Source organism: Motacilla alba, chromosome Z (genome assembly GCF_015832195.1).
Source record: "Motacilla alba alba isolate MOTALB_02 chromosome Z, Motacilla_alba_V1.0_pri, whole genome shotgun sequence".
Taxonomy (NCBI): domain Eukaryota; kingdom Metazoa; phylum Chordata; class Aves; order Passeriformes; family Motacillidae; genus Motacilla; species Motacilla alba.
This window is the reverse complement of record NC_052046.1, coordinates 64275800-64301387: the sequence shown is the minus strand read 5'-3', so window position 1 is coordinate 64301387 and position 25588 is coordinate 64275800. Positions and strand designations below refer to the sequence as shown.

Here is a 25588-nt window from a genome sequence, read left to right as displayed (position 1 = left end):
AAAAGAAAAGCACTTAGAAAAAAACAGATACAAAAAAATTATGGAGATTGTTGTTCATTTTCATACAGCTACAGAGGGGAATCTCTGTATCTCTGTGGCACAGTTCAAGCATGATTTTTGAAATAATGTAGGGAAGAAAAAAAAACACAAAAAAGACACAGCTATTGCACAGTTACTTATGGATTTTTCTACATTTTTTACACTCCTGATTAAATTATCAAATCTTACAGAAATACATGAATGTTTATCTACCAGTAATTACATTTTGTCAGAACAAAAAATATCAGGTACTTTGCTGAAAGCAAATTCTAGCAAGATTAGGGCACACTTTTTCTCCTTATGACTGAAATACCAGGCAAAACACAGAGCCTTCAGTGCCCCATTACACATGCATGTGTACAAATAATGTCCGAAGAGATAGGATTCAATTGAGTAAACCTTATTGATTCTGAAAGACTACGCATTTCCTCCATTATTATTAACCTCTGTGCAAACAAAGACAAGCTGTATGCTTTAAATATATAACTATGCAAAAATACTTAAAGCTTTGTGCTGGAAGAAAATCTGGCCAGATCATGAAGACCAAGAAAGGCAAGGTGGTCTTAGCTCCCACATCCAACCATGGTAAGGTTAAGCATATATCCCCAACATGCATACAAACCTCATGTATAATTGTACACATGACCAGCCATGGGGCAAGGAGGGAGGTAGAAGGGGAGGGCGTCCTAATTTAAAACCAGCACATTCCTAGTGTCAGGTCTTGAACTCAATTTCCTTGTTCAAACAAGGTCAGAAATGTGTCTAGGATGTCTATCTGAATAGTAACTTCCCTAAATATCAGGAAAAATATTCAGAAACTGACGACAGAATCTCATGTGCCAGCTATTTTTTCTCACAGTTGTATTTGAACAGGGATATTTTAAACTCCATAAAAACCCACCACAATTTTAGGGTACAGCTGTACTGGCTAAGTTGATACAGCAGAATACGCTAAGAGCTAAAGCTCTGCAGGGCAGTTAAACCAGTTTTCTCTACTGTGACAGACTTTGTGAGTCCACAGATTCCAGTGGAATGGGCTCATGTTGCCAGTTGGTGGAAAAGCTCTTTGCAACGGACTAGGTTTATGTTGCATCAGCCCACTAAACAAACACATCCCATGACTGCTGTAGAGAGAAAAGAGCACCAAGAGAGCAAGACTACTGTTTTCAGCATTGAATTAACTTAGCATCCCCAAAAACTGTTAGCATTACCTTATATAATGTTCTAATCTGTTCTCTTCTTCAATAATATAAACTGAAAGAATTCCCAATTTACCCTATTCAAGTCTTCTCCTTCCTTCAAGAACTTCTCCTTGAGCCCATGTTTAAGGTAACTATCTCTCTCTTCATCTTCATCTTTCTGATCACTCTAATTCTGTGATGTCCTTTTATAGGTCAGTACCACAGTATTGTTTGAAAAAAACACATTTCTTTCTTTAAAGTAGTTCTTATCCTTTCCCCTCAGTCCTCCTGTAATCCTGCTTGTTTTCAGCTCAGAACAGAGAAAACAGCAATGATTAATGACACCACTATAATGGAAGATCTCCAGAGTGCACCCAAACATTCACCCTTATAAATGACCTAGCAGGATTATAATGAAAAAACAAACAAAAAGCTGTTCTGTAATGAACTGTTTGAATGTGAAACCCAAATATGGAGTCAAAAAACTTAGCGGGAGGAAGAACAAATCAAACCCATTAATAAACATGAAAAGATGCTCCCAACTCCAAACTACTACTGCTATGTCATTAGATAGACATTCACTAAATAAACACATGTATTACATGCTGGTTGATTGTGTCTAACATGCCAAACTGAAAACCAATCAAACAAAAAAAGGGTGAACAAAAAGGAATGAACAAAACCCCCATAGTCTAACCTCCTAAGATGAAACAGAAAAACACAATTCCTAAAGCCATAAAGGAAGATACTGTGAACAATCAAGAATTGCATTAAAAAACATAAACAGACTTTATTTTTTTAAGTGCCAAATATCAAAGTTAATAAGCATCAGAATCAGAAGGGGAGTTATCAGTTTAACTAAAACATTATTATTTCCTATATTATTATCCAAACTAATAGCTAGGCAGTCAAGAGACAAAAAAGAGCACATATATCTTTATACTAGAAAGCAAAAAATATCCTCAGTCCACAAAGATTTAAAGATACTCAAAAGGCACAGTATTGTCACTAGACTGCCTTTCCTATTCTTCTAATGCATCACATCTATTACAATTTATAACATTAAAAACTGTCAAATGAGTCAAATTAGTGCATATTAAGCATTTTGCTTAAGAAACATCAATAGAGGCCCCCTCTCCCCAAAACAGACTTAAGTGTCTAAATAAGCCAAGGAATGTTATGATCAAAAAATAGAAAACAAGTACAGGTTAGGAAAAGTTACTTGCATACTATATATGCATGGGAGAGAGAGAGGTACATTGGTGGTCTTGTACAATACATACCACTTAATGTAGAATTTCCTGCAACAAACCCCTTTTTTAATATGAGATGGGTGTTAATTGCTGAGTTATTGTTTTAATAATAAATTTTTTAAGTGAACATTTTTCTCTTTGGTAATACTCCCCATTACATAATTTCGATCATCTTATGATTAAAAATAAATCTCTGCAAATTTTAATTTGTAAAAACCTTCCTACTATATAATGAGTCAATTTGGTTTTACTTCAGGGATTTTTATTTTATCTTTTTTTTAATATTTATGAAAATTACCTAGACTTTGTCATTACATTTAAATTACACTAAGCTATGCAATTGGTTCATCTAAAACATACTTTATGCATTTAGGGAACAATGTAATGGAATAAAAAAAAAAGAAAAAAACAACACTGAAACTTCAATGTGAGGATACATAAAAACTATTCAATATGAAGCAACAGTCACTTACCTTCCAGTCTCATTAATTACTAAAATAACACTGGATAACAGAATGTATGGAGAGATGCTTATGATCTTTAGAGAGGGCTGAATAATCTCAAGTAGACGCTGTGAACAGCCCTTGTATGCATCATCAGTAAAGGCTTTGAGGCAAAGGATTCTATGGTAACCACGCAATGTGCTGAGAGAGAAGCCTTTAATTGCTTTAACAACTTCCTGAGGCTTGTGCTACTACGTTTCCATTTGCTCAGAAAGAAATGAAGGTTGTCACGGGGCAGTGTGTGTGCTACTGTGCAGAAAAAACCCGGCACTGAATCCTGATTCTATTAATTGTGATGCGACTTTTTAAATTACAAGCGTCATAGCTTGAATTCGTTATTGAAATCTAACATCTGCAAGATCTGTCAGGAGCCAGAGGTCAAGAAGCAATACTGTCAGGCAGTAATTTTATAAGCATTTCTGCTTTCTCTATTTGCATGCATTGACACCATCACATTGAGATATTCTCCAAGTCACAGAAGAGTTTTTAAGTGTAGAATGTTCTTTTGCACTAGTACTAAAGGCAGCTAATACTAAAGCTCAGGTGTAACATAAACTGACATGCTGTGAAACAAGGTGTTTATCCTGGTATCATGTCTCTTTTCATCTTCAATGACTATTAATCAGTAGATCACTTAGGAAGGACAAAACTCTGGGAAATATTACTAGCAGCGACATGATATGGCCCAAAGACAGCTGAATAGAATTATTTTGGCTGTTTTCTAGAAACTGAACTACCATCTCTTCATTTTGCACACAAATAGCTCAGCAGATATTTGTTTTCTCAAAACTCAAGAATAACCATGTGACTAACAATCCAATCAGAATTACTGAGTTAGTTGGCATTCCCTCAGTTCGGAGTATCTAGAAGGGCCACCATAAACAGATTTTTTAATCAATGTCATTGTTCCAATTCTAATATTTATCAAGCCCTTGTGAAGAAGTTATGCTTTTCACACTTGGGTTGAAAGTTCTGATCATCAGATGCGTAGGTTAAGAACACTACTGGGCCAACCATTTTCACAACTAGACATCATCTGGTCTTGCCAACCAAATTCTGCGCTCTTATTTTAAAAAAGCACATTTCATGGCCCCCTTTCCAAGCACAAGGGAAAATTTCCTCAGATGCTTCACACACCTGCTTTGCATAGGAAACTTTCTATACACACATGGTTTCAAAACCATTGATCTAAGGAGCAATAGTGCACTGCCCTCCACCGCAGTAACTTTTTGCATTATATACACACACTTCAGAGAAAAAGCAGAGAGAGAACAGAAGTAAAAAGGCAATCTGGAGACTTGCCTTTGTCACAAAAACAACTCACTTAAGTCTCCGCTATCTGCAGCAATGCAGAAAACCGTAACAATGTTGATCCTCTGTTGAGACCAGTAATATGTCTCCAGTGGACACTAACAGCAGTCAGCCATGCATAAATACAGAGCAAAAGAGCAACTGAAAACCATAGCTCAACAAAAGCAGAAGACCCTCCAACTCTACCTTTAGAGACCAGTGTTACAAGCAAGGTAGCTCCTGTTAGGAAACCCAAGTCAAAAGAGCCACAGCAGTATGAACAGCTGAAACTTCTAAAACCAAGATACATGAGATGTCAAGGTGCTTACCACCCCAAATTAATTTCCAAGTTAATAGCTCAAAAAAAAAAAAAGGAAAAAAAGAAAAAAAATCACATCAGCCTGAAGCCAAATATAAAAGCTTGCTTTTAAACTGAAGCAATAAACTTGTAACTAACTACTGAGTGGAAAATATAATTACAAAAAAATGAAAATGAAAACACACACGATTTTAAATAGCTAGATGACACACTCAGCCTTTAAAGTGACATTTTTCCAAAACACAATTCCCATCCTGTTTTGGGAAGGGGAGGATCAGACAGTAGCTGCAGAACTAGTAAATTACATTGAACCTCTCATAGGATGTAATAATAAATAAATCAAATAAATCCAACACCTTAGATCGGATTTAGCAGCTAAGTGACTGTCTCAGTTTTTTCCAATTAGGATCTCAGGTAGAAGTATTTCTCTGGGCCACTTCCACAACTTCCTGTTCATCTCTACTTAACTCACTTGACTGCTTTAAAAACTAAATAAAAGGAAAAGCTTCATTGTCCAGTTCTTGAAGAGTAACTTCATTTAGTATGGAATGCTAATACTGTCAGGGTCTGTATATATACAACATCCCTCCTGCAATTGCTACAGAAAAACAACCAATTTAGGTTAGGTATCAAGTAGGGAGACAGGTATTGGAGGCAGATTAAACACACCAGATGACAGTTTTTTATTCTTCTTAGTATTTCTTTGAGCTGAATAAAGTTTGGTTTTAAGAGGGAAAAAAAAAAAGAAACCACAATAAGCAGTAATTTTATTTTTGTATGTCTGTAAACAGCACAAGTTTAGGATGTCAGCACAGAATAAGGCTGCAAATAATGATGCAATGGCATGTAGAAGAACCATCTTGATATCATTTTTGAAGCCACATGTAATGGTTTCCTCTTATACCTAAACTTCTAGGACTATTATACTAACACTTCACAATTGCTCAAGATTCTCATTTCTACAGCAATAGAAAGAATCAAAGAGTAGCTCAAGCAATCACAACAGCATATTATGAAGTCCTGCTTTTAGTAAAAGAGATTTCAATCTATTTCCTGGCACTCTTCCACAAATCTCTTCCTCTACCCAAGAAGGTAATCTGAGGGCTGGAGCATCTGTCCTCTGAAGCCAGGCTGAGAGAGTTTAGTATAAGCTGTTCAGTCTGGACAGGGAAGGTTACAGGGAGACCTTATACCATCCTCCTGTATCTAAAAAGGGGTTTTCAAAAAAGGCGGAAAGGGACTTTTTTAGAAGAACATATACTGTCAGTACAAGGGCAAATTGTTTTGAACTGAAACAGAGTATATTTAGATAGCATTTAATGTTTAGATAAGATAGAATGGTGGTGAGGCACTGGCACAGCTTGTCCAGAGACAGCATGGATGCCCAGTCCCTGGAAGTTTTCCAGGCCAGGATGAATAAGGCTCTCAGCAATCTGGCCTAGTAGCATGTGTCTCTGTCCATTGCACAGGAGTTCAAACAAGATGATCCTTAAGGTCTTTCCAAACCAAACAATCCTATGAGTTTCTATAAAATCTCCCCTCCACATTGAAATCTGGGCATATGCCCTTTAAGGCAGTAACTGCATACCTGCTAAACAGGTAGGTATAGAACAAGCTGTAAGAGGTACCAGCTTACACAGAAATGAACATTTACCACATGGTTAAAATATTGCTGAAAATAATTAGATTATTATTTGTCAAAACAGGAAATACTAAATTGGTATTACACATAAAACCCCAAACTATTAGTATTATGGAATGTAAGGGATAACAAATACCAAGTTAAATTAGAAAATATTTTGAATTAGGAGATTTAGTGTGTTTTATTTCATATATGTACAGCGGCAACTAAATGAGGGAGATTTCTATAATTTTCTATAATGACATATTACCAAAACAGAGCTACAGTTCTTATCACAATCAACATCAGTGGCAAAAAGGAGGCAAAAAACTCTCCAGCAGCAACTCCTTACTCTATAGCATTGGTTCCTGGACTTGGTTATATCATGGAGAAAACACACACACATAAGTAATGCAGAATTATTATAAATATATAGAAATATATGATAATCTACAGAAATTGTATACAGAAATGTATTTTAATTTTTTCATGTGCTTGTATTATCAAGTCTCCACAAATCTCTTACTTAGCACCAGTTCCACTTCAAACATTTGGACTGGCAGTCTTAGAAGGCTTTCACAGAAATAGCATTAATATAAGAATGCTACCACAATTTCCTTTTTACAGACATTGTTTACTCCTGCACGTATCTTCACAATAAACATGTTTTCTGATATTGCAATGCTGAAGGAGGGGACCACTGTGCACAAACTTCTGGAACAATCACCATCATCAATATCTTCAAGGAAAGGCAGGTGGGGGGAGCAAAGCAGCAGCACAACTGTGTTCTCAACAGGCCACCTTGTTTGTCTCAACCACACAAACCTTTTCCCCTTAAAGGCCTGGAATATATCCTGTTTGTCTAAGTCTATGCATCCCTTTAATTAGCCTTCTTAAAAGAACATCTCCTGCCTGGGCAAATTTGCTTTATGTAAATAAGAGCTTATAATAAATAATAAATAAATAAAAATAAATAAGCTACAAAAATGAACACCAGAAAGAGACAGGACTTTACTTCTAAAATAGATACAATGTAAAGTATTAACAAGTTGTATATAACCTAGCCACTTTTATTGATATGTTCACATTTGGAAAAATCTAATTGCTCAGTATGTCTTCTCTACACTTCAAGTACAGCTCTGGAGATTGAGGTCTAACATAACACTGAACCCAAATACCCATATACAGTAAGTCCTTGCAACACAGATCCCTGAAACACACAAACAGGTTTTTTTGTAGAAAACAAGACCTCTTACAACTCATACATTTCTTTAAAAGGACTCTCAGTGTACACAAGAGACATTTTTAAGATGTCATCTTAAATTTGTAGGGGTGGAACAGTACACAACACCATTTTTGAGAGCAAAAAATGAGGCACTTGCCAAGATTGCTGCCTTTACTGTTCAAACCTCAAATTTTACGCTTCTGTATTTCAAGCAAAAATTTCAAAGTAAATCCTAACTTTGCATCATCTAAAATTTTATTCATGCTCTGTCCAACTGCTCCTCACAGAGACACTGAAAAATAATCAGATATTAACTTTCTTCCACCACCTTAACTTCATGCATGCTCAATGACACAATGCCTTCTGCAGCTCTGCCAACAGAATGATAACAGAACTTTTCATAAAAATCTGACAAGAAAAATTCCTAATTTGCCCTAATATAGGGTTGGCCCTCAGTCATTAAATGCCACCACTTGTTTACTGCTTTGCTAGTTTAAGGGGTGACTAAAAGTGCACCAAAGGTCAGCTAAATGCTTCAGAAAACCAAATACCCATGCTTCAAAATTCCTCATTCCACTCCACGGTCCCGCAGTAACTTCAAAACTTTCATTCCAAGGAGCATGCTCAATTTACACTGCCTCCAAATCTCAAAGAAGACTCAGTGACATATCCATAACCAAACTAATTCTGAAATGAGAAACTTATCTGAAGAAGGGCTTTTTCACAATCAACTCTTTTTCAGATGCATGTAGCTTTTTTTTTTAATAGCAAAATGAGTTAAGAAAATAACTGCTTGTGGCACAAGAATAAATTACTTCCTGTTAATGTTCCCAACCTCAAACTCTACCACCGCAAGTTGAAGTTTGGGAGAGCGGACTTTTGTGAGTTACCTTTCCAGACAAGCAACCCCTAAATGAAAACAAAAGGAGAATTTGACATGCGGCTACAATCTCTCTCCTGCACCCACAGAATGTCTGACAGAGGGGTAGGTTAAAAAGATTAGAATATTGGACCTAGTTTTCATTCTGAAGTGATTCACAGTTTCACAACTAGCACATCTCCACGCTAGGTATTTTACAGATCAAGTGTGTTATTTCTGTCTCCCAGCAGCTCCTCTCTAGCCTCTACACAGAAATGTAAAAGGTCATTTTTAATCAAGGAACCCTTAATATTTAATTAGAACATGTGAATGTCTTGCAGAACAACTGGTAGGCAAGCTCAGCAAGGCAAGACACATTTACTAATTTAGCTCGACTGAGACAGACTTCACAGCAAAACGAGCAACTTACTCTCCTAGCTTTTTTTTTGGATTCTGGTCCTATAGGTGAGTAAATACAGTTTATGGTGGAAGCTTTATTTTTATTTGAAGATGACTCATAATGGCCAAATTTATTACAAGACAACAGACATGCTTGATTTAGTCAATTAAAACAAAGGATTTGTACCATGGATTGTGAAATAAAAGTTCAGGTAATGATCTCTGGAACCAAGAGCAATACATAAAGCTGTAGTATTTTCTCAAATAAGGTTTCACATATAAACAAGAAAGCATAAACATAAAAAATAGAACCAATGCGACTGCATCATGTCTTTGTTAATGATTTCTTTGCCCTATGCATAATAAACCTGTGTATGTCTAAAGAATGAAAATCAATATATTCTTGATAGAATAAAAAACATACAGAAAATTGGTTTTGATTGGGATTTATTATTTAAATGGAGCTTGCTTTGTCAGCATGCAGAGAAAAAAAGTAAATAGAAGCAGAGAAGGTATTTTCTTTATAGTATATTGGAAAGAAAGACCTTGATGCTAAGAGAAGCATACTGATGCTTCTGATGCTTTAACTGATTCAAACAAATCACCTTTGTGTTTATCTGCATGTAAATCTATTAAAAGATCCCTCTAGTATATTTGCTGTATTTTCAATACAGCAACATAACCTATATACAGTTATAATCCTTGGCTGAAATACCACAATTTCATTAAAAGCATATTCTTTGCTTATATATAAACACTAAACTGACACAGAAAACAGTGCTTCAAGGCAGATAGATGACTGTACCTGCTCTCTCACATATTAGACAAAAGCTGACCCAGAGCAGGACATGAAACTGCCAACAGCAGCAACCACCACCACTGAAATAAACCAACTCCATTGAATGACTGCATAAAACACTTTATATGCATGTAGAGGCACATAACAAACCTTACTTGAGCCAATCTCTTGGTCTCCTTATATGCTAGAAAGTTAGAGGAAATGTCATACTAAACATGACATTATCAAATCTCAGGAGAAGTCTACAGCAAGGAAGACATACCCTTGATCATGTCAGGAAATACTTAAACCAGCTGAACATACATAAGTCCGTAGGTCCTGATGGGACGCACCCATGACTGCTACTCCTCATAATCTTTGATCAATCATGGCAATTGGGAAAGGTGCACAAGGACTGAGGGTATCATCTGTGAGGGTGAGTAGGAGCCCAGTGAGGTTGCGGAGAGACTAACTTTGGAGATTTACAAAATCCATCTGGACATGGTCCTGGGCAACCTGCTTTAGCTGGTCCTGCTTGCACAGGGTGGGTGTCCACAGTGAGCTCTAGAGGTCCCTGCCAACCTTGACTGTTCTGTGATTCTGTAAAGAAAACTAACAGTTATTTTATCTGTCACTAGGTAATTTGAACTGGAAGATATGGATGTGCAAACACAATGAGAAAACTTTAACTAGTTCTATGTCATTTGTCCTGTAGGACTATACATACATAAGAAGAGTCCCCAGAATTATCTTAAATTCCTCAGAATATTATCTTAAACATCAAGTTTTGATTTTTCATTGATAGTTTTATTTGGTTTACATGCCCAAGTACTAGCGGTAAGGTGCCTGCAGGGCAGAACCAGGGGGCTTCTGTGAGGAGAGAATGTGCCAAAAACATGTGGTACCACATGACCAGAGCAGGGGACTGAGCCCTTCAGCCAGGAGGGTGGTACCTCTGGGGAAGTACACTTACAAAAATATTGCACAGAAGAGTGTGAAAACCACAAGTGAAGGACAACCCTGCAGACATTGGGACAGTGAAGAAAGAAGGAGGTGATTCAAGCAGCAGGGCCTGCAGGCCCTGAAAAGCCTCACACTGCAGCACATACCAACCTTGCAACCCATGAAAGACCCCATTGCAAAGCAGCTGGAGATGCCCTGGAGGAAGCTGCAGCCCACAGGGAGTCCATTCTTCTGTATTTTCAATTGGCAATAAATCAAATTAATTTTCCTCAAGTCAATCTCTTTGCTCATGATGGTAACTTATCAGTGATCTCCCAGTCTTTACATTGGGCTGTTCCACCTCTGCTTTCTAAGCTCATCCTGTTGAGGAGGGAGAGTGAATGAGCAGCTGAGTGGAGACCTGGCAAGGCCAGCCAAGGCCAACTCATACTAAATCCCACAAAGATTTTAAAATAAGCAGGCCATACTCAGTGAGTGATTGACACAGCTGTTCAGACTCTGATTTCACTGAAGTAGTAATGCAGCCATGAAACCAGGCAAATCACTTTTATATGTGACTATGCCCATCTAGCACCAACTGAAATTTCAACTTGCAGTGCAGAACATGGTCAGCAAGTGATAATTGCAGCCCTTGACAACTACTATCCATTCATTAAAAAACAAACACAAAAAAAACCCTCCCAAAAATCCACAACTTCAAATAGAAGTAATAACCAGATATAACACTTGAAAAAGATCTTACCTCAAAAAGCACCTGGTCTAAGCATCAGTTCCCTACTAATAACCCTACTAATAAGTGAATATACGCTATTATAAATTGAAAAGAGAGGATGGGGACCTGGACTCCACCTTACTGGTGGAGTAAATAATAGTGACAAAGGTGGCTTTAATCCAAGGCTACCACTTTTACTGGCTCATGTATTTGTCAAGATTACTAACAAACCCTAGTGAACTACAGACAGTATCTTCTACTTGAAACTGCCAACATACCAAGAAACATGAACCCTGAAAAATTTTCTTATCATATTTTAGTGAACACAAATTCTTCAAAAAGCACTCACATCTAACAAGATTATAATTTACAGTCTATTTTTTAAATGTATTGTGTACAAATACCCACTAAATGGATAGACAGAAGAGAATCTCAAGAGAAGAAATTATAGAGAATAGGGTAACTAATATTAAGAACATTATTTGTAGCAGCAAAACATTCAATTTACCTAACGAAGACAGAAAACTGTACTTATGCAAACAGATATAGCTGGGTTTGACATTAATTAAATCATTAATCATTTCTGTTTGCAAGTTAAGGCCCCAGGTGCTATGTCTTCCAAAACCAATCAAATCAAGGGAACATGCTTTGCCAAGGTCAGCTGCTCTTGATCCACTGTTAGGCTCTAACAGTAGATACTACAGAACACTGGAAGTTCACATTGAGGTACCATCCTAATGCAATCACTCCTCTTTCTGGGGGTGTGATATGGCAACTGGAAAAGCCCCAGTGCAGACTTTCAAAGTTATCTAAGCAGCAATATTGGCTTGAGAGCACTTTGTTACTATTGCTACACTAAGCTCAGGTTTTATTTCACTTTATATAAGAGCTGTAAGACCAGTGCTGCTCACACTGGTAATGTATTTTTTTCCAAGTTTCATGTTATGCAATTTAAGTATCAGAGATGGCAATAAAGGAAGTACCTCAATGAAAATTGACTTCCCTAAACAGAGAGAGATACTATTCCATGGCCGTTAGATCCATTTCCTACTTAGCCAGAGTTCTGGACCTACAGCAAAACCATTTCAGAAACAAATCACACCAAGAAGTATGAGGGAGACAGGAAAACATATGACAAAGAGAACAGCAAAACTAGCCAGTGAGGCAACAATTCTGAAATATGAAAAAAGCAGCAAAGAAAAACCTAAATCTTTGAGTAGGATATGAAAGTTTAACTACTCCCGTAAAATACATTTCAAACAGAACTTAGAGAATGAGTGACACAGTTCTCACGAGACAGGTTTCATTTAAAGTGTTGATACTGATTTAAATCCTATGTCAACTTACAGAAAGTTCACACACTCTCAATGACATACCTGCTCATAACATGCCACCAGATCTCCAACTACAGTGCACTCTAACTCTACAATTATAGGCTCATCTTGAAGTGTTGTACAGCTCACGAGTTCTACGTAATGAGAGCAGTACAAAGAAACAGTCCTTTCAAGTATGAGGTCATAACCAAATATTAGTTATTAAGACTAGTTATAATTTATTTATATTGAGAGGGAAGTATTTATATTAAGGGGAAGTAACAAAAAAAGTAAAATGTTTTCTTAATCTTCTTGAAACTTAAGGTTGCAAAATGGAATAAAACATTCACATAATAAATGCACTGAGAATATTAGCAAGTTTTCTACTATTTGTGTAAAGAGTGAAAGAACTAGTGCAGGAAGCTAATTATTTACTTCTAAGCAGCAAGAACAGGATAGGGACAAACCTCAGTAAAAGTCACTTCGGAAGACCCAAGAAGAAAACATTTCCATAGATCAAAAATCTTCTCCCATAATCAAGCAGTAGTATGAGTCTAAGCACAGACACTTGAGAGAAATTATGCCAGATCAAATGAAGTTTTCCAAAACAAACTGCTTCATGCTTGCAATTAATTTATGATCCAGCAGCTACTGCAAGAAATAGTCACAGTAATCAACTGAACAGACAACTTCTTGCTACATTAGCCAACTATGAAATACATTTTTCAGCAGGGAAAAAGATAGTAAAGAAACACAACAGTATCAAAATGAATAATTACTGGAGTGCACACACAAGACTCACATGGCTATCCCAACAGGAGGAGTATAGCCAACACCAAGTTGGTAAGACTTTTGCAGATGGCCAAAAAACCATTACCAATTCTCTAACACATTGCTAGCTTTGATGCCTATCAAAAAATAAAACAAAGGGACTAAGTATGTAATTTTTTTCCAGTCTGATTAGATTCAAAAGCCTGGTAAGGCTAGTGGAAGGACTAAATTGATCACCAATTCACTACACATGCCCATAATTTCCACTGATATGTATTGTCATAGAAACTAAAGTACACAAATCAACCTAGTGATATAGATAATGTAGGATTGAATTGTCTATCAAAGGCCAAGTATCAGACACAGAATACTGTTAGAAGATCAACCTCCAAATCAGAGATGTCTTTTGAAGATCACATAAAAACAGTAATGAATGTCTAAAAGCAGGTACGAATATTTTTTTTCTTCCTTTGCCACAAGCAAAGCAGAAGATTTGATAGCTATTTACTTTGTTCAACTCAATTTCTTTTGAAGATGAAACAGATCACGCCATATAAAAGCAATTACAAAGAAGCAATATGCACTCAGAAACCCAGAGGAAAAAAGCAGGTATCAAACTTCTTTGTCACTCCTGCACGTCACTCCTGCAAAAGTATCTGCCAATGTGCCCCACGCCACCCTGAGCTGCATGCAGTGGGCTATCATGAAAGATACATCCATACTTTTTTGTCAGAGGAAGATATATTGTGAACATCTTGTAGATGTATCCTCTGCAACAGAAAACAGTTTCACAAAAGGAAATGTTATAAGTTTTACTCCAGCCTAGAATCCCAAAATACAAAATTGACAGAAAACCATGAAAGAATGGTTTATGAGGATTTATGAAAAAATATAAACAATGAAAAGATAAAAATAGACCACTAAAACAAATCAGGGCAGTGGATAGACTAAGTATACCTACTGCTTTCCTAATCAGGAAAAGAGCACTCCTGATATACCAGAACCATTCCCTACCCCAATTTGGTAGCTCACATACAAACTCTGTATCAATTAACTGGATCTGGGTCTTCCCCAGTGGATCCGGGTCTTGAAGGTGAAATGGGTGGCTGAGATCTCACAGAAAGTTAACAAACCCTATATTGTGTTGGCAGTACAGTACACTGGAGCATTCATATCTGCCAGTGGGTGATGGTTCTGATGGTTATACTGATGTGATTGTGCTGAGGTGATTGTACTTCACAGGGTCCTATCCCTATACCTAATAAATAAACTAATTACAGTTTAATCACTTGGAGAGACAGAGAAGGGGAAAACATAGAAACTTGTTCTACTACTTTGGTATTACGGCTGGGTTCCTACTTGTGTACTCTGGCAAAAGTGCAGGTCGCTTAAGTACATAAATATATTACTCAGTATGACTTGATGGCAGGAAAAGCTTTTAAGATAACAGGGAGACAAATATTCTTCTGGGGTTTCTGCTATCACTGTGAAAAAAGTTGTTACAAATCCTGCTGATTTGGAAACTTCCTGAAAACTGATTGCATTAAAATGGTACAGGCTAGCCAGAGGCTACATAAAGATCATTCAGATCATTACAGCTGTCAGAGGCTGGAGTCATTCAGAGAGCCCACTCACCACTTCAGTAGCACCATCTAAATAGCGAAGATGCCTGACTGCTCCCAGAGAATAACAGCTGGTTACTGACTGCTAAACAAGGCTGCCCCACACAGAGATGAAATGCCCAAGTGCTCTGAGCCAGTGAGCTGTATCTGAAGCTGTGGCACGGGATGCAGTGAAGGCTTTCTTTGGAATTCCAGCTGCTAATGAGCCAGAGCAGAAATCCACACCCTCATCAAGTTTAGCAATACACCCACACAGCGTTGCCATCAAGGTGTCAGCACAGGCCCATAATTTGCCATTGGCTGGTAGCCTGGTATTTGGAAGACCTCAATACTTCCCCACGTTGTAAATCACTCTTTTAGGGGGACGATGTTACCCACATCACTGAACAAGAAGCGGGAGAAACACTGAGCAATGTCACTGAGGCAATGTAAAATCATATCTGGGAAATTAACCCCAAGAAAATTCAGAGAACTGAGCCAGGAGTAAAATTTGGAAGAAAAATTTGACAGGCACTTTACAGAATGTTGCTCGAATCAGCTGAACAAACTGTACTTTATATAGCAGAAATACAAAGTAGAAACATGGAAAATTCTTGGTTTGTGATGGTTTCAGAGGTAATATGATATAATATACCATATTTGGCACAGACAGGAAAATCATTATATAATATAAGAAGAAAAAAAAGGTCAAGTGGGAATGATGCATTTCTAAGCTTACATCTCCAACCGCAACAAAGTAAGTGCCTTACAGGAGAAAACAAGACAAATTGTCCTGGGTAACAACAGTGTGCCTCTACTTTGGGCATAGCAGTTCCCACTGTATGAGCAATTAACCCAAGGGAATATTGTTTCACTGACTGGACACTGAGAAATTTAAAAGAAAAACTGCAGTGGAAAGCAACATCTTTTGAAACAGCTGAGCAAACCTTCCTAACCTGTCAAAGAAAGGGGGGAGCAAGCACTACATTGAATTAATGGCTGCAAGATGGTGCTGCAAGAGCAATCTGCTTCAGAAATCTTTGTTCTGACTCTTGGGCTTCCAAAGGTTTCACACTGTGGTCTAGGAAATGAGAAGCAGATGACTGGATAATACACGGTAAACCTCACCATGGTTTGGGGTATAAAAGCATTGCTTACTTAGCCATGAGAGACATGTAGATGCCTATACTGCAAATCATGGTGAGCTACTGCAGGAACACAATGCTGTTGCTGCTCAGTTACCTAAGATATGTATTTCTGCAATAACCACTAGTGATGATGTGTTAGTTGAGTGGAATCTCCTAAGAAATCAAGTAATTCAGGGATATTTGCCATCTACAAATGAAGACAAAATAAGAGGCAATCCTTGCTCCAGAGAGACCATTTAAATGTCTTTAGTAATACCTGCAAATAACAGAAGCAAGAAAAACTGCCACAACAGCCTTAGGGAAAGATAGAGCACTTGGTGGTGCCAGGCCACACCTGACAGATATTACAAAGGGCCATTTCCAAAAGGCCGGGGCTTGCAATAAATACTGATGCTGGCAGATACATCTATAAGCACCTGACTGTATTGCCTACCTCCCCTGGCAACCAGAAGGTTATTATGAAAGGCCTTCACTTTTTAAATCAATGGTTAGGTATTCCCACTTGCATTAAATCAAATAAGGGTTGTCATTTCCAGGAGAAATGGTCCTGTTGCAGAATGGGGAACACCAGGTAACATGAGTTTATCACATATCCCTATCAGCCTTGTGGAGCCAGTTTAATAAAGCCTACTACAAGACTTACCAAAAACCAGCTGTGAATTCTTCCACCTACCTGCCCTTTGGTGGGTTTGGCCAACAGTGCGGACAAGAGCATTAATAATTCTGAATAGAAGGGTGTGAATCCAAGGTAACAACACTTACAAACTATTGTCAGGTCATCACCGCACAGAAACAGACACCAGGTTCCTGTCTGAGACAGAGGAGGGGGGCGCACCTTGATACTGGAAGGACAATCTTGTTTACAGTGATCCCTGCCAAGATACTGGCCCAGGTGCCAGAAACTATGTCCTTAATTTCAGAACACTTTGCCAATACTCATTAACCCATTCTACAACAGGTATTTTGGAAAAATTATGCCTCCCATTCCTACAACAGAGAGCAGATGTGGGCACTCTCCCTGGGAATTCTCACAGTTACATTAAACTCACAGCAACATCTGCTGGCAACCTGGGAGTGACAGTGATGCTCAGTCACACTTGCCCAGCATGGTTTTGGGCATAAAGGACACTCTAGTGGGAACTAAAAGGCCAAAAGAGCTGATCAACATCCAAGGATGACTGCAACGGGAGCCTCGAAAATGGATGTGTGGGGGAAGATCTCCATGCTCTGCTGACCCTTTGAAGAGATTGCTTTACCTTGCCCTTGCTATGTACTACTGATCTCTTACAGAGCAAAATAATTTTCATCAACGAATTTTCAACTTTCTTTCATACAAACTAAAATGCTGAAATATCTTTGGTATGCTAGAGTTAATAGAATAAATCCATGCCATGGAAGAAAGACCATAATAACTCATTGCCACTATGTGAAGAGCTCATTTAATTCTGATTATCTCTCAGCATTGGTTGTCAGAAGCATGTGGGGGAGGGGTTGCACATGTGCCACTTGCAGGAGTCAAGCAGGAGAAGATGGGAGAAAGCCTTGGCTCTGGGGATACTTTTGTCTGGCAACCATTTCATGTCTCACATGGGACAGGCACGCAGCAGACCACCAGGGACACTGCACCCTCCAGAGGGGGTCTCCAATAGACGGAAAAAGGTCTCCACCAGCGGACTGCAGTGGAACATCAGAACAGTGTGCCAGTGGTCTCCTGTCAGCAAGCAGATCGTGGGAGGAGACGGGGGGGGGGGGGGGGGGGGGTGTGTGTGTGCATAAAAATAACTGAGTCACAAGCCCGGGGGCTTTTCCGACTCAGGCCTTTTGAGTCAGGACTTTGTATGTTGGGGCATTTGGTCTTGTCTTTTTGCCCACACTTGAGGTCCGTGTATTACTCTGCCCCTAGCCTGGTTTTGTCCTTTTTGCCCTGGCTCCAGCCTGCCTTTTGGCTCTTTCGCCCTTGCTGGCCCTTACTCTCCTGCACGTACTCGCCCTCCCCGTCGCTGGGCATTTGGCTGGGCAGTGCCCGAGCTCCGAGCCTCGTGTGTCGCCTGTGTCCTGCCCCTGGCCTGTCCCAGCCGCCGCCTGTCCCGCCTCCCCGCGTTCCTGACCGACCGCCTGCTTCATCCCTGCGTTCCTGCCTGCCTCTAGCCCTGCTTCCCCGGTCCAGCCCGCCGCCAGATCCCACCGCAATCCCGTCCAGCGTTCCGGACTCCCGCCCCAGCGCCCCCTCCCTCGCTCGCCTCGTGTCCGGCTGCCCGTGGCCGCGGGAGCTGCGCCTGTGGAGCCGCGCCCCGCCGGGAGCTGCGCTGCCTCCCCCGCAGGCAGCGGGCACACACCCCCTGACACTCGGACGCCGACGGCACTCCCTGACTTATGCTGGTAATGCCCACTTTTTCTGTTTCACTGCTCTCTCCCCCCATTATTTTTCATCTTCCTTCCTCCTTTTTCTGTCTTTTCTAGTCCTCTTTAGTAGGTCAACTCCCTCTTTGTTTTGTTACCAATAAACGGTTCCCAGATAGAAGACTGTCTCATTTGACTTATTTTCATCCCAGACCATCTGTTTTCAAAGAACTCCCCACAGTTCCCCACAGTGGGACATGACACACTACCAAGCTGTGAAACTTGTGACTTAAGGAAAATATGAAAGATAATTGTTCTTCCTGGGGAAATTATAGAGGAAATTCCTTATGGGAATTATAAGGTAATTTCACATAAATTACTACATTTTACTTCAGTTTATTAACTAACAATTTAAGCCTACTTTAGATTTTGAGATGACATCCTAAAGAAACACATTTTCAGGTGTGCAAAGCCGTCAGTCAAAACAGCCTCAAGCCACTTCCAGAGGTGGACCCTTACCATGTAGCAACAGGAGGACAGAGCACACAGGTGGAGTCCCACCTAGTGTAAGAGACATGGACATACAGCACAAGACCAAACACAGGATGCAAAGATGATTGAGGGACTGCAGCATCTGTCATATGGGGAGAGGTGGGACTGTTTACAGCCTGAAGAGGCAGCCTGCCTAAGATGGGGTGAAACCTAATCAATACACGTAAACAAAAGATTGATCAACATGGGATGAAAGCATGTCAGACTTTCACAGCAGTGTAAACAGTCTAGAAAGAGTCAACAGGGATAAATTGAATCAGAAGAAATCCTACATGCAAAAATGAATACACTTGTTCATTGTAAGAGTGGTCAATTGTGGGAAAAGCTGCCAAGAGGAGCTGTGGAGCAGCTGAGTAGCTGTCTCCATCCACAGAACTACTCAAAACCTGAGTGAACAGAGTCATATGAAACCTGATATAGCTGGTCCTATTCAACTGAGGGTGGAGTTGCACTACCTCATCTCCAAAGGCTCCCTGCCACCTCAACCACTCTGTGATCCTGTATTAATCTCACAGGCAGACAGCTGGGTGAGACAGTCAAAAAAAAGACAAAAAACCCTTTTCTCGGTTGAAAAGAAACAAAACTGGAAATCACTGTTTAATTAACATTCTAGTAACTGTCATGTGTAATAAAAAATATGTTATACACTAACAGCTTTTCTAACAGCAGCTAGGTTTTCCAAACTAGATGCTACAGCAAATTAACTTCTGAAAGGACTACAGTAAAGTAACATTCATAAAATGGTGATCAAAATACATTGACATTGTCTCAATACAAACAACAGTAAACAAGCAGAAAGCAGTAAGTATTTCAAGTCAGGATAAAAAGGATGCTTTCAAATCCAGCATAAATCCTTAATCTCTTCCATAATGAGACTGGGATGCTTATTACCATAAAATCCATCTCCTTAATTTGAGGTCAGGGTACAACATGCTCACTAAAGGAAATAAAACCAACTGAATTTAACCAATCTGAATATAAATAATTAATGGAAAACTAAAGAATATAGCATAGAAGTCTGCAACAGAGCTGAGAATTAAAACAAACACTAGCTTTCCCACCTCCCTTTAAGTGGACTGCTGTAAGCAGGCAAGGCTGACTTGATCTGTTTTCAAATTCCTTTTCTTCACTCCTGCTTTAGGGCACATGAGTGAAGTTCAGGAAGAACTCTATTAAAGCAAGCTGACTTGTAAAGCAAAATAATCACTGACACCCTGGAACAGTCACAAAGCAATAAGCATTGTTGTTATTCTTGATAAAACTCAACTACAACCACCTTCAGTACCAAAAAAGATGCAAAGGTGCAGTTTCACAAAGTGTTAACTCAACTGGGAAGGGGTAGAGGGAAGAACCACAAATGACAGATGGGTATGTGCTTCTAAAGGAAAAAGCTATGGCTTCCTGAAAAGATGAGGATGAAGAAGGTAAGCATAGTTGCATACCAGTTATGCTGATTAATGAATGCATGTTAATGAATCTCACAGAACAAAGCATTTGACTATTCTCAATAATTACTAATGTAATCCTTTAAATATCTGTAAAGACATGAGAAGTAATACATTTACTGTGACATGGGTTAGTTTTATGGCCCATTCCAGTCTTTGCTTTTCTCTTCCACCTCACTTCACATTAGCCTGATTTTCAACCTTACAGTCTTTCACTTCAGTTTTTTTCAGTCACTAGCTCATATAAGCCGATCTTCTGTTCCAGTTTTCTTCCCTTGATCCAGATCCTTGTCAGCTCAGCCCGAGAGTTCACAGAGCTTCTCCCCCTCCTACCAGGTCATGGTCCCAATGGTATCTACAGACACCACGTTTCTTTGCACAGACTGAGCCCCATTTGCTCGCACAGACTGACCTTCAGTGCAACTCTTCCCCTCCTCCCCAGTTCACCTAATTCTCTTTACATTCTCTTCTAGTCTCTGTTTGCACTCCTCTTATTTCTTCACAGCAAAACAGTACCTCAACTGGAGGTATTCAACTGGAAGACTTCACCACCAATATTCAGTAACTTGTCAATGTTACAGTCTGTAGACCACAGAAACTTACTGTGGGAAGTATCAGACGTCAAGGCTGTTCTAAGACATCAAGGCTGACCAGCATCCCATAGTTTAGAAATGTACCATGGACCTACTGCTACTTACAAGTACATTAATTCACCTTAATTTCAATAAAAGGTGCTTTATTTAAACTGAATCAAAGAGAAAAGGAAATTTAATAGATTCTGAGGTAAAAAAAAAAATTTGAAACAGACAGAAATTAGAAATAGAGTGGCAGAAAAATATAAACGTGCATTATCTTAGCAAATTATACCATCTTTCTTCAATGAAACAAAAGTTCATTCCCCAAGACAAAAGAAAATGCAGTGAAGCAGGTCAGGGGTGGGGAGATAACTATTTTTTCATCCATACTACAACATGGGGGATTATTAAATGTGAGGAAAGTGGATTAGAAGATGTAAAAAAAAAAAAAAATCAAAATGAATGGTTAAACAAAGACAATTGAAACAAGGTTTTAAGTGGTAATTTCATTAACTGTTTCATAAATATAGCCCCATATTTGTATATCTGAACTTCCTCTGATTAAGCTTCATTCCTCTTCCTTGTGTCCTATCACTGTTCCCCAGAGAGAGCAGATCTGTATCATCCGCTTCACTCCCTCCTTTGAGGAAGCTTCAGTCTGCAGTGAGGTCACATTTAGCCTTCTCTTTTCCAAGCTGAACCCAATAAGCTCTTCGTTTTCCCAGCATGTAATGAAACAAAGACAATCTGAACTTTTCAACCCAACAACATGAAGTCTAAAACTAAACATGACTGTTCTCTATACAGAAGTATATACAGAGAACAAAGTATGAATTAAGCTACTGAATGATACTAAACAAGAACAATGAGAATACACGATGACTGTGAATAATTTAGATTGAAAATTAGGCTGACATTTTTGAAACAAGCCAGAAAGGTATGCTCTAGGCCCTAATTTTTAAGATGAGTAATTGTTTTATCATATGGATCAAAGGACAATACTTAGAGGTCTGCAATAGAAAGGAAAAGTACAGCTAACAAATCACAAACACGCCCCCCCCCCCCCATTTTTATATGCGGGTGGAAGGGATTAAAGCAATACAAATCTTCTATTGTTTTGTAGTGGCCCTCTAGTGTTAACCTGGTCCTGTGCTCTAAAAAAAAAATAAATTTTACAAACCTTAAGTTCAATATAAACATTTCCTCATAATCCCTTTTTGTTCCCAAGTATGAAAGACTAATAATCCCTTTTTTATTCAAGTATGAAGACCTGAGGCATATACAACACAGAAGACTGAAAGCAAGTCACTTGCAACCATCAGAAGAAAACTTTTTTTTTTCCTTATTTAAGTCTTGATTAACCCTGCACACTAGGGACTCTGATGCAGAGATAGACAATTTAAAAACTTTTGAGATACCATTGTTTTGTAGGGATTTCTACAGTAAAGTACTTGCATTAGTACACTAGGACCACAAATGTACAACAGCACAGACTAAAATACTAGAAAAGGACTGAGACAACCAAGTGGAACCATAAGATCCAAAAAAGAATATTGATAACTGTGGAGCGGAAGTGGGAGGCAGCGATGGAGTATAAGACCATACCACATTCATGGACTGGAAAATAGGATATGATTCACCATCATCTTCAGCATCCTTTGTCCAAAAGGAAGATAAATGCAGCAAAGATCATGCAACATCATTACCAGGCAAGAATAAACCAAAATACACAGTGAGGACTTGGTAAACAGCATCCCTTTCTTCCTTGACACTGCAAGTAATCATACTGATGAGATAGCCATCTGTCCTGGTCCTCATAAATGTAGGACTGCAAAAGCAAGACTATGAAAGGATAACACAAATCTATGTGATTTCAAATACAAGTTTACAAAAATTAATTTGTTCAAAAGCAGAAGTCATGTTTCCACCTATTCAGTGATCCATTGTGAACTGCTGCACTTTAAACTCTCATCTCATATGATGACACACTATTTGGCTATTGCAGAACCTTGGTATCTTAAACCAGAGCACTTGCCAAGTTAAATCTGTTGCCTAAAATCCAGGAACTTCATCACTGCAGCATGAACAGCCGAAGTTATTATTTATTGCTTTTTATTGCAAAACACTCTTTGTTCTTTGCATAAAATGGTGGGTTCTGCTGAGTATTTTCATTGTCAATGAAACAATGATGGGTGGTGGGAAAGCAAGAAAATCCTTTCCTCTCCAACACACAGAAAGTGCTCACGGGATTTAGAGTACGGCTGCAACAAAGCTCTTCCAACTAATGACTACTAAGTATCTTCCTCAGAAACACACTGCCTGACCTTCACCTATTAAGCAAATTGGAAAAGCTTGCTTTCTTCTGGCATCTCTTCATATACAATCTATATGCACCCTTTCAGAGGCTAGTACTCAATTTCATTCACATTCTCACATAGATTTGAAAGAGAATCTCTACCCAACTTATGTTTCTCAACACTAATAATAATAAACCCCAAAATTTTACATGTATACCTGAAAACAGTGCTTAAAAAAAACCCCTAACCATAAATTTTGATTCCCATACATACTACACAATTTTTGTGAGTACTTGTTCTTTGCTCACATGGTCCCAAGTTATATCTCAAAATCCTACTTTATTTTACTTTATGCTTCCAGAATGTTGTCATAACAAAAGGGCTCCACACTTGCATTCCCACATACCTTTAATACAAATTCACCTTGAAATATTTGTTTCATATAAGTTAAAAAGTAACCCATAAAATTTGAGATCTACTGAATCAAGTTTTTCAGATAAAACTTTTACATCTTTCTGCAGAAAAACGCTTTCAGTTGATTCAAAATGCCTGAACAATTTATAAATAACACCCTCTCCTCCTTACCTTGGCCCACTGGAAGACACTGAATTTGAGTACAGGCAAGTTTGAGAGAAAGTAAAACTGAGTCCTTCACTTTTCACAGAGAAATTAAGGGGGTTGTTCAAGAAGAAGTATGTTGTAAATTCTCACTGTCTTTCTGCTGCCCTATGCATTTCAATTTTTTATGTCCTGACTGCCTCAGAAAGGAGATAAAAAACAAAAAGGAAGAGAAAAAGAAGGGGGAAAAGTGTGAAAGGAGGAGAAAAATATGAAAAGTGGTGAGGAAAAGCAAAACAGAGGGGGGAAAGCTGAAGAGGGGGGAGGTGACAGAAGTGGGGGAAGGTGATGAAAAAGGTATTGGGGAAAGAAAGAGTAAAAGAAGGGTAAAAGAAAAAAGAATAAGGGCAAAAAGGAGAGAGGAAGAATAGGAAAAAAATTAAGGAGGAGGAGAAAAAAGAGGGGAGTGGAACAGGAAAAAAAGAGAAAAAGGGAGGAAGAAAAGAAAAAAAGGAGGAAAACAGTTGTGACTTGAAAAACACCTTGCATTCATTTGATTGGGTCAAGGTCTGAAGCATGAAGAAAACATTTCTCACTAGTTAGAGAATGTCCAGTGTTTCTTTCTGCCACTTAAACATTAGATTGAACTTGGATACCTTAAGTAGAGACTTTTTTTTAAATTATTCAGAATATTTTGACTATATAGACTGTCATCCTAGACCAGGCTGTTAATCCAGTCTAGTAACAATTTGCTCAGATCAGCCAGCACTATATCTTGTTCTCAAGACGCAAGTCAACTAACATGGTATAGCCTGCTAATACTGAGCAGAACATGGTAGATTTCATATAACCTACTCTTTTAAGTCTTTAATCCTATTTGTTAGCAATTGTTTTAAAAGCATACACTACAAATACTTTTTCTAGCTTGTTTGGCTTCATTTGTGATATATTTCAAAACTCCATTTGCAGTCGTTGTAACTTTGGATAGTACTACTATAAACATCCCAGGAGATTTATTCATCTTGAATATCACAAGCAATGGTCAGATCCAATTAAATGGATTAAATGGAAACCTGGCAAGTTATGAAATTTCTTTAAAGTATTGTCTTAATTGCATTGTGCATGCCATCATTTTTGAGTGTGCAACATGAATACTTCTGGCAAGCTATAAAGTGAGAACTTCAGAACAAATCCCAACCTCTTGGCACCTTTTGAGCCATTACTACATGTAAAACAGAACCAATGTGATAAGAATTGTCTTCAATAAGTATGCATTTTACAACAGAGCTCCTCTGGATTCACCTCCAAGGAATCAAGAAAAAACATATTTTCTGACCATTTTATGGTATCGGCCACATGCAGGGAAATAACCTCCACAACAAGCAGATTCAACCCTGTCTTGCATTATTTGACACATGGGAGACTTGAGACTCTCTCACTTGACAAGAAAGCAGATAAAGCATCAAAATGGTGGGTTTGTACTTTGGATTGTATCTTTGAGATTACTTTAAGCTTGCTTGCACATACACTTGTGCTGACCTCTGCCTCCATGTCAAAGGAACTATCTTCTTTTGGCTACTTGCTAGCCCTTACCACCTAGATCTCTCATTTTCACCTGTCCCAACAGTGAGATCACCACATCAAAGAAACTGAGTACCTAAGGTCTAAATTCAACCCACTTTCCATTTTTTCTGCCTGCACTAGTCAGCTGCAATCTTCCAGCAAAGTTATTTCTGAAAACTAGCTCCTGATTTCAGATTTACAGCACAAAACAGAAATATAAATAAATATCCAACACATCAGTACTTTAAAAAATAAAGTTCAGTTAAAATTTTGCTATTAAACT

The 25588-nt window shown here is 38.5% G+C and overlaps 1 protein-coding gene across 7 annotated transcripts in view; it reads right to left on the bottom strand.

Moving 5' to 3' along the window:
* Positions 1 to 25588, bottom strand: part of PAM (peptidylglycine alpha-amidating monooxygenase) — a 124792-nt gene that overhangs the window by 97557 nt on the left and 1647 nt on the right. Inside the window, exon 1 of one of the 7 annotated variants that reach the window (XM_038123234.1) lies at positions 2947 to 4694. The exons of the other annotated variants lie outside the window; for them this stretch is intronic. The gene's annotated coding sequence lies outside the window, so the exon portion shown is untranslated. Of the gene's footprint in view, positions 1 to 2946; positions 4695 to 25588 lie in introns of those variants that run through there. 7 annotated transcript variants of the gene reach the window in all.